General features: G+C 47.7%; 2 pseudogenes; one reads left to right on the plus strand and one right to left on the minus strand.

Moving 5' to 3' along the window:
• Nucleotides 1–1,171, minus strand: part of LOC130369838 (arf-GAP with coiled-coil, ANK repeat and PH domain-containing protein 1-like) — a 24,200-nt pseudogene extending 23,029 nt beyond the window's left edge.
• LOC130369799 (arf-GAP domain and FG repeat-containing protein 2-like) overlaps nt 812–12,500 on the plus strand; it is a 13,537-nt pseudogene continuing 1,848 nt past the window's right edge.

Here is a 12,500-nt window from a genome sequence, read left to right on the forward strand (position 1 = left end):
TGCATTGTGCACTTGTGATTGCCCTCGTTGAAGTCAGGCTCTTTATTAATATGTTGGACATTAAGTCCATGAGTCGTCCATTCAAATCTCCAGTTCACACTTCAGTTTGCCAAGCAAGATACTATGTGACCTGTGACCTTACAGAGGTGATCAGCAGTGGAACCCTCCCAGAAGAGGGTGGAATGGGACTAATTCACCACAATAACACTAACTCAATTCAACACTAACTCAATCAACCACTATTCAATGACAATATTTCCTTGCATTTTACTGTTTTCCAGCTTTTTGTATTGTTATTATTATTTGGCTATATATGTAGGCTAGCCAATGTATTGGTCATTTTATATTTTAAAATGAAAGCGTGATCCCTGTGATGTGTCTTACCTGAAGCGAGGTGAGTCTTTGAGGCACTCTTCAAAGTCTAGTGTGACTGTCATTCTTCCAAGTGGCGGATGTCACAAAGACATTCAATGTTGTCGTTCTGGGTCCTGGAGGGAGATCCGCCCGGGCAGTGATCAGCGGCCACAGATGACTCGTCGGTAGTTAAGTAATCCGCCACACACCAGAGTAAAGTGAAATAACTTGCATATTGCCCTCTTCACTTCATATTTTTCGCAAGTAGCACACAGTGTATTCTTGGATCTCCCCGCACCCTTATTTTCAAATAAATGAGGCTAGGAGTATGCGGACGTACACAACATGTGTGGTAAAGTTAGCCCAAACGGAAAAAGACATTGGCCTGTCGTGTCTGGATGCGGCAGGTCTTCACTTATTGAAGCGCAAAAATAGTTCGCCCTCCGGGTCGTACATCGTCGTGCGTCCCCCTCACGGTTAAAGAACAACAAAAAAATAAGTTTCAGGAAAAATATGAAACGGTCTTCTTCATTGATGGTTGTTCTGCATTGAATGTTAACAAATCCGCATCTCTACTGAGACCCCCCGGGGTGCTTTAGTATCCGTCTTGACAAGCCGCGCGCCGTAACGTCTCCTCTCGCTCTCTCCGTTTCTGTAGTCTCTCGTTCAACCCGTCCATCCTCCAGCTCATTTCCGGGTTACATGCCCGTGACTCAAAGCCATGTTGTGGAATGGAATAGGAACTATATTAGACTATGTATACATTTTAAGATTTTTCATCTTACAGACAGCTAGGTTCGGTTTATTCATGCAGCTAAATTTAATTACAAAATATATTGTGGCGACTCCTTCGGGGTCGTACAGGGGATTCTGGGTAGCCAGGTTGCATGTTGACCAAAGAGGCTTTGTCGTCCTTTTGGTAGTTGTTTGGATAAGTGGGGTCAACGGGTTTGGGGTCTTTATTGGTTGTGTGTTAATTGTGTGTAGTTCCATTGTTGTGTGATCGCGACCATTAGTGAGAGTGTGTAGTGAGACAGTTGTGCCGTGTTTCTGTTATATGCACTTTATTGTAACCTCTCTGCATAGGCTCTATTTGTTTGGCAAGCCATGAATACATGCACCTTTTATGGGGTTTTAATGTTCATGTTGTCCGTTTTTAGGTGGAAGATCCGAAATGGGTCATCCTGTAAAAGTCAACGTTATTAACGAGACTGTTTTGGGCGTGTATACTTGTTTGGCAACCTGCTTTTGCATAAGATTCGTCGTCCACAATACACACTCACGCACAGACACACAGGTTACAAAACAGTCTTAAGCAAGAGAAAATGAATAGCCAAGGCAGGGCTTTAGTGCAGCTAGCCTGTGGTTTCTGTTCTGACTGTAATTAAGGTGGTTTCAGAAACATCTCTCTACGTTTCCACAAATAGGCATACTCTGTACGTGCAGAAAAGCGTTTGTACGGGACCATGCACACATAAACATGAACAAAAACTCTTCAAAGGGCACACCAAAACATAGAAGTACACTGGATTGTAGATGATACATTATAGTACAAGGGGGGAGTGGCTCCATCTGCTGTCCAAATGGTGTTACTACAGGAAAATGGGTTTGTTGGGTTTGGCTGTTGGTATTTTCTTCAGTTACTCAGTCTCTGGACTAACTGTCTCCACATGTTTGGTTTATGTAAAGCAACTTTTAACTAAAACATTACAACCGAGTCCTTGCTGCGCCGCTGTCACGTAAAAACGTATTTATTCTTGAATCCAGTTTGTCAAATAGAGATGACAATAATCAATCATTAACAATTTGGAAGCATCAAGCCAAATCTCTCAATCGCTGAGATGTCCTAAAAACCAAACAGAGTTAGGTAGCTCGTCCCTCCCCGTTATAAAATGCGTTCCAAGCCCCGTTATTGATAGGGAGAATTGTCTTTCCTATAGTTTCTGGAATTCCAAGACGGTGACAGGGAGGTAGTGGCGCGGGCGCTGTCCTGTGCCAAAAAGGGGGTGTGTGTGCGTGGGTAGGCCTGGGCTGCACGCAGACAGGGAGTACGAGCACACCGAACAAGTGAGGGTTTTTAAGAGCGCGAGGGATTAAATATTTTTCTTTTTCGAAGGAGATAACGGAAAACCCGACGGAAACATGGGGTAAATAAATACGTTGAAACGTTCAACAACGTGGGACAATTTGACAGACAGTAGGTCTTATATCTGCCTACGTAAAAAAAAAAATCCTAATCCACATGTAGGCCTACTCTACTGCCAGTCTGTCCGTGGGTAGTGTGAACGCAAGCCGCATAATCGGTTTCATAATGCGGACGTGAGGTACCCTGTAGTAAAACGGAGAAATACGAGAGGCTAGGAAGACAGCCGAGGTGTTGGCTATCTCGACAGCAGGCAAAGGCGAAGGCAGGGCCACTCGTGTCTCTTGCCAGGACGAAGAAGACGAGGCGGCTGATCCACTGGAACCATAATGTCAAACCGCAAACACCGGGACAATCAGGAGATATGCGCTCGCAAGGTACGGGAGCTCGCTCAGTCGGGAGTAAACAGACACTGCTTCGAGTGCAGCCAGCCCGGGGTCACTTACATCAACATCACCGTGGGCTGCTTCGTGTGCACCTCCTGCTCTGGAATGCTGTAAGTACCGTGCATGGACGACCCGTCATTTCAATAATAAGCATGACTGTATTGACCAGGGCAGCGATGTGCCTCTCTTTATGGTTATTGTAATATTTTAGTCCGATTTACTCGGCCAGGGTACGCCATGCATGATATGCAATAAACAACCGGTTTAACCCTTCAAACCAAATATGGACTATGATTGTGTTTACTTTAAGCGTCATTGCAGGTCGAGGTTGAATGATTGTGTATTTCCCTTAACCGAAGGGCTGTGTGCACAAGATGGATTTACGCAGTGTATCGGTCTCTCTGTTCCCCTCTGCGGTGCATTTCCCCTGGATACAGCCCATTATGAACAGACCGCTACTTCTTGGTTATCTCCAGGCGTGTGCGCCAGTTTAGCCGCCTGTGTTGCGTTTTCATTCCGTCATGAATTTTCCTTTCGTCAAAGGGTTGCCTCGTGGCCTCTCTTTGGGGGTTATCCGTACCCTTACGTGTTGTCGCCACAATTTGTGTAGTGCATGCTAGCACCGCCCACCTCAACACGGGGATTTAAAGTACTTTGAGGCAAGCTTACGCACTCTGGTTTGCACAGTTGTATATTCCCACTGGACTGGGCAGTATTCTTTCGCTCACACAAATAGAACGAAGCATTGGATTTGATGAAATGTATATATATTGTTATTGTTTTTTTTGGTTTTTAATGACAATGTTCAAGTTTGTTGCGGTTGTCACACAACCCTGTTGCAATATCCACACGCACAAGAACCACCTCTCCCAAATTTCCCAAAGTTGAAATGCCTGAATGCTTCACTTACCACAGATCTTGATTGTTTGCACTAGTAAATACAAAATTATCCGCAAAAATAATGCTCCGATCTCCCCCAAAATGTTATATTCACTATCATCTGTTCTCTCAGAGAGGCTTGAACCCTCCCCATAGAGTCAAGTCCATCTCCATGACAACCTTCTCCCAACAGGAAGTGGAATATCCTCCAAAACCATGGCAATGAGGTGAGTGACAAGCAGGCTCAAGTAAAGAGTAAAGAGCTTTGAGGTGCTCTCTAGGGACTTGCTATGGCGAGCTCAAATCATAATTTTTGTTTATTACCCACTGATATATATAATTTATATCTTTATACATCTATTCTGCTATCATGATATGGTTGTCATAATCATAGATTCTGGTGCAGAGCTTCTTTCAATAGAATACCCTTCACAATAGAATTCCCTTTCTGCTATTCTATTGTGTGTGTGTGTGTGTGTGTGTGTGTGTGTTGTGTGTGTGTGTGTGTGTGTGTGTGTGTGTGTGTGTGTGTGTGTGTGTGTGTGTGTGTGTGTGTGTGTGTGTGTGCATGTCTGTGCATCCCACTTAATCACAAGCTTATCATGCAGAGGGTACAGATTGATGCACAGGCAGACAGCACAACAGTTGTGATTCATACGCCACTCATTCAATACTGCTGCTTGAGTCAGTGGTGGGGCTGTAGGCTGACAAGATGGCGGTATTTATGTTGTCTCTCATCATCGTCGTCATCATCATCATCATTAACAACATTCTAGCCGTCACTACGTGCTTGTCAATAAGTGACCTATATAAGTGAATAAGTAGCCCGTTGGCTACGGTAATTCAAATACCTAACCTTGTGTGTGTGTGTGTGTGTGTGTGTGTGTGGTGTGTGTGTGTGTGTGTGTGTGCGTGTGCGTGTGCTCCAGGTGGGTAGAAGGACCTGGCTCTGCCTGTTTGACCCAAAGGCGGACGGCTGTTCGGACACCCGGGACTCACACAAGTTCAAGGGAGTTCCTCCAGGCAAATAGTGAGAAGAAGAAATGGTGAGGAGGAGGTTTTCCTCTGCCACGGTTTCCCTTAACCTCCTACCTACTGTTAGGTTCTGCTGCATACAGTAGCCGGGTTTAAATCTGTGTCTGGAAGCATTGGAGGCAGGTTAGGGGTTGGACTCCCAGCTGCTAGCACTGGGTTGTATCTCGCAATGTCTGAAGCCTAACCCTTGACATCCTTCAGCAAGATAACCTAACCCCTATCAGACTCCTTAAATGCTGCTGTCGGTTAGGCTCTGTCTGTACGATTGGGTAGAATAGAGCAAGACTCTGATGAAACGTTGTCGTCCCTTCCACCTCCTCTGCCACTGAGAAGTGTGTGCATGGTCAGGAAACTCTGATTGACAGGCAAGATTGGTTACCAAAACCAACCACAGAAAGGATTTCCTGATTGGTCAGAAACGAGCCCAGAAACCGTCTAAAATCGAAATAGTTTAATTCAGGCACATAGCCGTCAACTTGAAAGTATATATTCTGACAGTGCATCACTCATTGATAATAGCTGATGGATTCTAATGCTATTTGCAACAAATTACACGTAAATTATAGCGTCTAGCTGTCAAACAATTATACTGTAACTAGTATTGGATCCGGAGATTCAGACTGCATTGAGATGGTCTCCCATGGAGAAATACTCAATGCAAACATAATGTATCTAGACAAACTGCATAATTTAGTAGGACAATTATGTTGTCTATGTCGGTAATGGAAACAATACAATAGTGTACTGTATTTGGTTTAGCAGTTTTGGACCCCACACTAACATTCCTCCCCTCTCTCTCGCTCTCTCTCTCCCCTCTCTCCCCCTCTCTCTCCAAGGCATTTTTCCAAAAGTAAGGGTCGGAGAGACCTGGAGGGTCCGTGGAGCCCTGGAGTCCAGGCCGTGCCCCCCCCTCACAGTGGTCCGGTCGCAAGCCAGACCACTGCCCATAGCATGCTCCCCAACGCCAGACCAGCCAGGTCTCTAGTGGTCGGTAACCTGCAGCGTTACACCATAATGTGTTCATACACATTATACATCATCTGATGTATAATGTGTTACCCTATGCATATATATATTAAGCCTTACCCTATGCATATATATATATATATATATATATATATATATATATATATGCATAGGGTAAGGCTTATGCAAAAGTCATGGCTAAGAGCAGAGATTGCCACGCCATATAAACATACATCTGAACCTGTATATATTTATAACACAGGTTCACATCACAAACCTATTCATTTACGTACACTTAAAAACGTTGCATACATGTAATTTACACTTGTAAACACATGTCGAAACACGTCGATACACACATCAATTATGAATACTTTCATGTACACCTTAACGCACATTCACAAACAGACGTGCATAAATGCATCATGCAAATACATTAATATGCCCGCGGGGTGCGGACACACCAGAAAGGCATACGCACAAACCGCAAATATCATATCAACACGGCATGCAGAGGAATAGAGGGTGGTAGAGAGACAGAGGAGACGGAAGTGGCTGAGCGAGACGCAAGTGCAGAGATTATTTAATATAAAGCATGGTGCTGTGCCAAGGATAAGAAGGATGATATATGAGAGAGAGAGCAGAGAGAGAGAGAGAGAGAGAGAGAGGAGAGAGAGAGAGAGAGAGAGAGAGAGAGAGAGAGAGAGAGAGAGAGAGAGATAGAGAGAGGAGAGAGAGAGAGAGATAGAGAGAGAGAGAGAGGAGAGAGAGAGAAGGGGAGAGAGAGAAGAGTCAACCTACCTAATCTTCTGACATCTATCTCTTCTCAATTATACTATTGACATGGCATACAGCTAATCTTGCAGATGTCTTATTTCTACAGAGAGAGTCGTTGAATAAAAAAAACAGAGGCTAGAATGTTGTTCTGGCTCAGACCGTTTTGGACTGCACCAGTGCAGTGAAGAGAGAGAGTGTGTAAGACGCAGAGAGTGTGTGTGTAAGACAGGGAGGGATTGAAATACCAAAAGGGTGAGATAGAGGGGAGCCCAGGTAGACTGGACATCAAAGCAAATGCTTATGAATTATTGACAAAAGCATGAAAGAGACTCCCCCTGCTACATCCTTTGTGTCTACTCAACCTTCTCTTACCTCTGTCTCTCTCTCTCTCTCTCTCTCTCTCTCTCTCTCTCTCTCTCTCTCTCTCGTACGCCCTGCAGTCCCAGGCCCAGCTGCCACCCTGGGATCGAGCGCCCACCATCTCGCCCGCCGACATGCGTGCAGACGCGTTCACGGCCCGCCTCCCCTCGCGCTCCCAGAGCTTCAGAGACCCTCCCCTGAAAGGTGAGCTCTGGGGTGACTCGAGGGGGGGGGGGGGGGGGGGCTGACGCTAAAACGAAACCACCAAGTAACCATTCCTATCTTTGGACCCACCGCTCATCGGTGATGAATGATTGAGTAATACAACATTTTCGTATTATCACCAGCTCTGGGCTTGAATATTTCTTTAAGGAAGAATCCATGCCATGTATTTTTTATTGACCACCCGTATTAAAGCACCGTGCACTCTCCCTCTCTTTCACTAAAAGCATTCCAGGTGTCTCCATAGGTCTTTATCACAGAGGTTTAAAAGTAGTCGTGGACCCAAGTGTATCTCATGATGTTACATAGTGCACCATTTAGAGTGACACCAATTTGTAGTGTTGTTTGAGACGTGTGTGTGCAAATCTGGTTCCCTGATATAGTGCACGACTCAATTCCCATAATGCGCCCAAAAATAAGTGTACAACTGATCCCACTTATTTCCTCGCTGTATCCTATGATGCATTGCGGACTTCAATGTCATCTGGTTCATCCGATAGAGAGGGTCGGCACACACGGGTTCCTGATGTAAATGAGCTGTCGCAAGGGGACATTTAACACGTGCCTAAGAGTTTATGGCATCCACGTGATGCCCAGCTATATAGGGCTCGATGCGTAGGGAGTAGGGTGTAGGGAGTGAGGGAAGGAGTGGCACAGGAGTGAGCCAGATGGAATGCAGCCTCTAACACCACTTGTACTATCTCCATGTGACTCAGAACCAGGCCTGTGTGGTATCGAGAGGCAGCGACCCGGCTCCCTGTCTTCTGCCCTGGGGGCCAAGGCCACGCCCCCCTCCTTCCCGGCTCTCCCACGGCCCTCAGGTCTGTCACTTAAAAGACCCTCCAGCTTCCCATTGGCTGCTGGTGTAAAGTGGACTTATTTTTCTTAGGTGAAATGGTTAATAAGTGATTGCCCATAACTAAGTTGCCGTGAAAGTACGAGACATCGGATATCACATCCGTTTCTTGAAAACTGTTGCTCTCGTAATGTATTTCCTCTGTGCTTTCCTTTCACTGTATCTCCTTCTTTGTTCTGTCTTTGTTTTTCTATCCTTATTTCTCTCTTCTTCTCTCCATCTCCATAGCCAGTAGCACTTTCAAAAACCACTTCACTTTAGGTAAGGCGTGGTGCCGGCCGATGCATACTAGGGTGTGGTGGAAGCGGTACATGGCTGTAGCATTCACGATCGATGTGGTGTCCGTTGGCCCGATAAGCCTTAAGTGCTGCAGGACTTTTGGGCCATGTCATTGGACAGGGACGTGTTGAAAGAGAGACGTTTTCTGGGGCGAACCCAGAGCCATGTGTCAGAATGCTATCTGACCATCATCGTCGCTTGCCACACTTCACACTCCGACAAGAGTTAAACTTTTTTATTTTATGATTATTGATACAAAACTCGCATCGACGTCCAACTGGGAATGGGGAGGGGGAAGCCTGAAGGAGAGGTCAAGGAGAGGGAAACACATTTGCACCTGGAATCCTCCGAGGAGAATGGGAACGGGTTTGAAGAGGCGCTATTTTTGGCCGATAGCCGGGGCCGTACCTCCCGGCGAACGCCCAGTGATATTTCACACGGCGCGTTGAGGGCCCTCGAAACGAGGCTATATAGGGCAGCAGGATTCACCGCAAAAAGAACCGTAGACCTTCCCCCTGGACACACACAGACACGTATTATCATAAGGCACGCTTCTCCATACTGGGAAAAAAAAAGGCGTTGTAGCAACAATGCGAGCATGACTCTCCAACGCCGCCCGACTCGAGATAACATCTAGTCCCCGTCTCTGTTCTCCATCTTCGGCTCTCAATCTTCGGCTCTCCACTCTGAGTCCTCGACATGCCCCACAACTCAAAACCAGTATTAGATTGTCGCTTTCTTCTGGTCCCCCCCCCACCCCCCCCCCCCCCCCCCCCCTGCGAGCCTCACTGGGGAGGGAGTTGGAGGGGGTTCAATCCGTATTAGCTGTTTAATCGCATGCTCTGTGGCTGTTTTGTTTGTACACAGCTTCTGCTTCAACCCCCCCCCCCCCCCCGCCCTAAGCCACTAGGACTGTAACCAACCGTGTTCTCCCGGACTCCCCCTGCCCCCTGTAATGTGATTAACGCACGGATGTCATCGTTCCCCAAGACCTCTGCCTGCTCTGCCTCGCAGCCTTGGCCCCCGCTTCGGATTGGGCGCTATCGCTGGGGACCATTAAGAAAGCATGTGATCATCGCTTAGCGGCATCGCTAACCTAATAACACGCACACACACACACACACACACGCACGCATACGCGCACACACACACACACACACACACACACACACACACACACACACACACACACACACACACACACACACACACACACACACACACACACACACACACACACATACGCGCACACACACACACACACGCGTACGCGCACACACACACGCACACGATAGCTCGCAAGACAAGCATGAGATAACGGCTCCTTTATCTCTCTGGGTTTTATGCCTCTTTATGCTCTGACAGTTTCTTGCCTTTCTTTCTTTGACGTAGATATTTTCATAGAAATTACGCAAATTTTGAGTAGACCAATAACATTTGTGACAGAGCGGTCGCTAGGCCACTAGAGGTGTGTCTTGGCATTGTGATGAGGGAGTCACTCAAAAACCACAACTGTAACACGTCTCACGGCTTCAATCGGCCGATCACGACCCTCCACCCGCCCAATCCGTCATCGTCTTTCTCCTCTTCTTATGTTGCCGTTTTCCTCGATCCAGGCCGCATGGTGCCGGGGTCCGGGCCACAGGGGGGCCCTTCAGAGCCTTCCCCAAGTCTCTCAGCGTGGACTTTGGCGGTCTGGGCCACGCCCACCCCCCGCCCGGCGTATCCCAGGGCGGCCGGGGCCACGCCCACAGCCACGCCCACAACCACAACCACGCCCAGTCCCACAGCCTGTCCCAGCAGCACCCGCCCCAGCTCCCCCCCCAGCAGCAGCAGCCGCCGCCGTCGGGGCCGCCCCCGCCCGGCGACCGCTCGCAGGACAAGTACGCCGCCGTGTCGCATCTGGACAGCGTGTTCGGCGAGCCCCTGCCCGGCCCCGCCACCGGCCCCGCCCCTGGCCCCGCCCCTGGCCCCGGCCCCGCCCCCGCCCCCTGCCCCGCGGCCGTAAGGAGTTGTGTGTGAGTGTGCGATGGGTTGTTATGGGGTTGTGGTGAGTGTCATGCATGAACACACACACAAGAACTCCCTTGTGTTCACATGGACACAAGGCCATCTTGTTTGTGTTTGCGTCCGGGGCCGTAGCCAATCGGTTTGGCTAAGGCTACGATACGCTGCCCCCCCGCCCCCCCTTGGTGAAATACGATTGGGTCATTCAGGGCACACCTCTGTTTTGATTGGCTCCGATTTATGCAATACGGTTCAGAATACAAACATGGAAGAATTCAATCTCTATTCTGTGAATACGCAATTGGAGAACAATGAGAATAAGTCATTGTTGCCAGTATGAGCACGGAGAAGAGTTTTAGTTTTTTTCTTGTCTAATTCGGGTGCAGTGTGATCAATTTATGGTCAAAGCTTAGAAAGAAAAGTGTTGATTTATATTGCTCTCATTCTCTGTTGGGAGACGAAGAAGTAGGTTATGACAGTTTGAGAGCGAGTGTGTGTGTGTGTGTGTGTGTGTGTGTGTGTGTGTGTGTGTGTGTGTTGTGTGTGTGTGTGTGTGTGTGTGTGTGTGTGTGTGTGTGTGTGTGTGTGTGTGCGCGCATGTGTGCGCGCATGTGTGCGTCACGGTCAGCTCAACCTAGTTGCATAATGCCCTTGTTGAAAATGCCAAGGCTTTCAGGGGGTGAATTATCCCCTTTGTGATTTTCTGCTCATTGCACAATCTATTTGTTCAGAAAGACCCTGCCACTATTACGTCTTTGGACTGTTTTGCTTACACCAGGGAGCGCGGCATGCACAACTGTGCTAGATTATGTTTTTATCCCTATGACAAATTCAGAATAGTACATATGAGATGACTCTCATTGGCACAGAGATTAAAGCATATAGTATACATGTATACCGTTTTTTTAATTAAAGTACAGTGTAGCCTACCTGCCCTACCCGTGAGACCTATAATAACACACTTGAAAATGATCGTGCTAGATTTTCAAAAAATGCATTGCCGTGATTTTTTTTTTCTTCTGTTTGAGTTTAGCACCATCTAGTGGCCCGCCGCAGTACAACGCCCTCTTTGGAAACAGGCTCTCGTCCAGCTCTACTCCTGCCAGGTACAAATACAGTATCAGTAAATAACCGTAAAACACATTAAATAAATCACCTTAACTCTCGATCATCATCATTATTATCATGACTTTCCTCACTCCTCTATCACTCTCCTGTTCGTCCCCAGCTCTCCCGGTGTCGATGCAGGGCCCGGTTCGCAAACCTTTGCAAGTAGGTAGCTCCAGCAACACCTAAACCCCATCACCTATCCCCTAACCCCAACACCTTACTCTACACCTCCACTACCAAACCCTGGTCTGTGCGCACACTCTCCACCTGTGTTCACAGTTCTTATGATGAATGATACAAACCATGAGCAGGCGCTATAGACGTCCTTTTTGCGGATGTGTGCCGCAGTAAGTATCGGGTTTAAAGTTGACCCATTATACCACCAGGTGTGAGTGTGATTAGCCTCATCATACGTCTAGGTGGACACGCCCACTTGTGATGTCAGACGAGGCCGATTTTCAAAACGGTTTGCAATGGCTAACCGTCTCACGGTGGTATAATATGTCACCTTTAACCCTGCCGTTATCCAACCGTCCCCCTGTGTGTTCCAGGTTTCCCCAACCCGTTCAGCTCCACCACCACGGCCACGGCCACCAGCAGCAGCACCAACAGTCCGGGCTCCCCCCAGCCGCCCACTGCCCTCTCCCCCAGTAACCCTTCAGCACCTCGGCCTCCGCAGGTGAGGGACCATGGTGCCTCCATATCACTCCACAGCCTTTCTGCCTATCACTCAAGGCTCGGGTGGAATAGTGTGAGCCATGGATGGAATGGTCTGACAGGGAAGCCCATGGAGTAGACGAGGGAGTGCATGGTTTGCATGGCAACCTTTTTGAGTTTATTTAATGAGGTGCTGATCTTCAGAAAATCTGAATTTGCATCGGATTATTTCATATTTATGGTTGCAGTATTCCTTTTTTTGAATTGCCCTGTGGACTTCTTTCGTAGGAAGTGTGATAAACCACTCTTGGTTTGATACCAAGAAGCACCGATTGCGGTTTGCACGCTGTTTGCTGAAACTGATTTCCCAGATCGCTTTTTTTGTTTGTTAGAACGAGATGTCCTAATCCTCGCCAGGCGACGGGCGAGGTTGGCTTGAGAACGACCTTGCACGGTCTCTTTGAAGGAA

Source organism: Gadus chalcogrammus, chromosome 17 (assembly GCF_026213295.1).
Source record: "Gadus chalcogrammus isolate NIFS_2021 chromosome 17, NIFS_Gcha_1.0, whole genome shotgun sequence".
NCBI classification, from domain to species: Eukaryota; Metazoa; Chordata; class Actinopteri; order Gadiformes; family Gadidae; genus Gadus; species Gadus chalcogrammus.